Genomic DNA, 4,108 nt, shown 5'->3' with positions numbered 1-4,108 from the left:
TCAGGAGTATCTAGGTGTATGTATTTTGTATGTTGGGAAACCCTCCATAATGATCTGCAGTAAATCAGACAATCTTTAGCATAGAGCAGGTCTACTCAATGTTATGTAAAAACAACCACAAAGACAATGCATATTAATAAAGGTAACAAAATGCACTAAAAACAATAATAGTGAGAATTATGATGATATTACCATTACTACTGTTAAAGAGAAAAGTAAACACAGAAAGATTGCAGATTTGCGTGCAGACTCCTCTAAGTAAATTTCAGGGTACCTATATCAGATGTCCTCTGGGATATTTTAGAGTCAGAATGCTAGGTTTGCACAAAGAAATTTGTTCTGAGAGGAGAAAACAAGCAGGTGATCCTGGGTCAGCAGGGAGGATGATATGTTGGCACAAACAGTGCAGGGGCTTCCTGGGGGACTTAGAAAAAGAAATGGTTACTTGAGCAGGCACTTCCCCATCTCTATGTCTGCCAGTGCTGCACCAGCTTTTCCTGGACCCCTGAGTGAATTTAAAACATGTCCCCAGGTTCAGGCATGCCAAGGATACTCTCCTTACTTCTCACTTTTCACAATGTCAGCTCCTGGGCTGACTTTTCTAATTTGGAGGACTGGACTCCAGGAGGGACACCCTCTCCAGCCTTCCCAGGAGACATGATAGTGGTTCCTGGCACAGAGTTGAGGTGGAAAATCCTGTGCTGAGTCTGGCAGGACAAGGGTATCTTCCAGGGCTCTTGCACTGGTCCCTCTTTTTGGTCACTTAAGAGGACTTAAACATTGTTCTAGAGGCTCAAGAAAGTCAAGAGTGTCCTCTCTGGGGTTCACTTACCAGTAACAACTGTCCCTTCCTCCACTGGGTATGTCTGAATATGTCAGGAGGCTCTCTGACCCACAAGTATCCATAAGTACAGCAGGAACCAGGAAGCACCATGTGTATGTAAGTCTGTTGAAAACCCTCCACAATACTCTTCAGTAAATTGGATACATTCATGAGCAGAGAAACTTAATAAGAAATGCAATAACAACAATAGTGATAAATAATAATATCAATAGTGATTACAATCATAAAGATATTAATTGTACTACTACCAATCATAATACTAATAAACTTAAGGACTGAGGGATTATAGACTTCCCTAATTGAATGACAAGTTTCCTGGGGTATTTTGGAGTCAGAGTCCTAGGTTAACACAGGCTTTGGAGCCAAATTTGTAGGTTTTCATAGTGAAGGTATAAATAGAGCAAAACTAAACAGCAGCAGGTAAAAGAAATCCATGGGAGGGTGTGGGCTGACTTAAGTCTCATATTGCAAGCCCAGAGGAGAGTACTATGTAGAAGAGAAAAGTTGATCCTGGGCTTTCCTGACACATGGAGCCAGCAAATCTCATGAGTTCTGATGACTGGTGTCTGCAGCTCTAACCCGGGAAAGAAAAACAGGACTCCAGATACACCTTCAATACGTGAAAAAAAACACGTAAAATGTACATGGAGCTTCAGCTCTATCGCTACTCCCACTACCTGTCAATTGACAAAGTGGCAGATCAGGGCTATTGATTGCCTTTTGATGCACCTACAGACTTACTTGGAATTGGGAAGAGAAGATTATTTATGAATTTGCATGTAAAATTTTTATAATAACCTATCCGAAATTGAATTACCACTTTCTTGGGAAATTGATAGGTTATTTTACACAACACCTCATATGTTTCCTTTAGTAATATTTGTTCACAGTATATATATTTCTGAATATGTATGAAAGGCACATGCCGTATCAGCCCAGAGGAGCCATTGACGGGGCTTTAGAGATCAGTGACCTTTGAGCACGTGTTTGTAGAACTCACTCATAAAGAGTAGGACCTGCTGGACACATTGCAGACAAAGATGTACACAGATGTGATGCTGGAGGACGCCCGTTGTTTCATCTTCTGGGTGCATCTCTCAATACTTATTTACTTCCTTATGCATGTCTTATTGAGATAGGCTCTGCAGCTTCCACATATGCTGCTGCACTCTTGGCCCTAACTCATGCTTCTGTAGCACTTAGAGCAACCTGGAACGAATGTGTTCCTTTACTAATCACAGCACATGTGCCCATTCATGGAGATACAGTCTCCATTACCACAATCGCATGTACTCCATACTAGTCTGCCACCAACACACATAATAATGCTGGGCACAGATAAGGGCTATTTTATCTAACAGACAAGTGACTTTATGTTGCTAAGTAATTCTTCTGCTCGGGTGACTACTATGAGGTTTGAACACAGCAAAAACACATAACAGCTTGTATCACCCTTTCTACATGAACTCCAAGTAATAATCTCATGGGTCTTATGTTTATTGGATTCTGTTAGAAAACAGTGTTAACCATATTATGAAAACGTTGCTTCCTTCCTGGCTGAGACGTCTAGGCAGCCTGCAGACTGTCTTTCCTCTTGGGCAAGAACAGCAGCAGCCAGAGACTTTTACTGTCTTTGAGTGAAGTGTCGGGTGACAACCTTCAGTGTTTCCCCTCTTCAGGGTGCTTGAACCTGCGCTGCCATTGATGCCCTCACACTTGAGCCTTGGCATGTTGTCCTGCACTTACATTGCATGCACTGTTCTCAGCACAGAACTTTAAATCCATCTAGCATTTCCCACATGTATCAGGGCATCAGCTGTGCAAAGCAGATGTAATTTCCCAGTTGGAGCAAGAAGAGTAGGTGTGGAGGGAAGAGGAGGGTTTCCCCAGGCTGGGGTCCAAGTCAGCTCCAGACACATGTGCTCTGTGTGGGGAGGGAGCAGGACACTTGGAATGTCAACTGGAGGTTGGCTCGACTAAAGGATAATTTTAGAAATATATGTGAAGCCATTGAGTCAAATTATCCAGATTCTGTCATTATGCATCACACATCAATTTCTCTTCACGTTTCCCCCTGTACTTTTCACCTCAGTGAAGCAAAATTCCTGTCCACGTGGGACTTAAAATTTCATGTTTTTGTCTTTTCCACCGTCTCTTTAATAATTTTTCCTCTCATATTCCCTGTAGCGTCTGAATTTATTTTATTTTTCTTTTACCTAAACACTGAATATCTTATTAATATTTTTCTAAACCATGTTTCTATTCACTGGTGTATTCCTCAAATTCATGTTCTTTCCCCATGTAATGTACTTTTCAACAATTTAACCCCCAAATGTCACATGTGTCGTTTCTTATTTATTTATTTAATTTAATTATTGTTTTTGTCTTATTTCAAGCAAATACTGTGACCATTAAAAGCAAGAAATGAAAAAAAAAAAAAAGCAAGAAATGATATCCAGGCAAGTTATTTTCCTGGTGGAACAATGTAGCTGTAAGAAAATAATAAATTTCTTCAGGTGTGAACCCTGGTCATCCACATGTGAAACCTGGGAATGAGGTAAGTTAGGAATTCAGCAGACTCATAGAACTCAGTTACAGTGCAGTGTAAACACTAGACCAGCATAAAGTGTTCACTTTATGGACTAAATTAGACTGAATTTTGATGATAGCTAGTAGAAATGCTACAAAGGAGGGATATCCATTGCAGAAGATTTACATACTATGTGTATGTAACTGACATGGAGATCATTTTAACTGGAGAATATAATTCAATAGACTTACATACACATGAGTTTTCACAGCATAGAAAACACTTTTACTGTAATGAATGAAGGAGAGCCCTGAGGGATTTTTAATTCCTTAGTCAACATTGAATCCTCACACTGGATCTATCAATGCTAAAATCAAACTGAAAAGCCGGAGTTCATATCAAAATTCTCAGACATGGAAAAACGCTTATCAAGAATGTTTTACCACACATTTCAGCTATGAATTAATAATTTTGGCTAATAACCTCTTATTTTATAAATAAGTAGAATAAAAATATAGATTTGTTAAGTAATCTTAGAATGATAAATACAAAATTTTGAAACAATAAGTACTTTTGTAAATAGGTTAGCATTAAGAAATATATATAAACAAAGTTATATGTAACAATTATTATGATCCATTTAATTGTGATTGTCAGTAAGATTATCAGTTGCTTTCTCATCAGAAATTTTGCAGGCCAGAAGAGAGTGAAATAATATGCTTAAAGTATGGTGG

Source organism: Pseudorca crassidens, unplaced genomic scaffold (genome assembly GCF_039906515.1).
Source record: "Pseudorca crassidens isolate mPseCra1 unplaced genomic scaffold, mPseCra1.hap1 Scaffold_64, whole genome shotgun sequence".
Lineage (NCBI taxonomy): Eukaryota > Metazoa > Chordata > Mammalia > Artiodactyla > Delphinidae > Pseudorca > Pseudorca crassidens.
The sequence above is the reverse complement of the archived record's forward strand: the minus strand, read 5'-3'. Positions refer to the sequence as shown.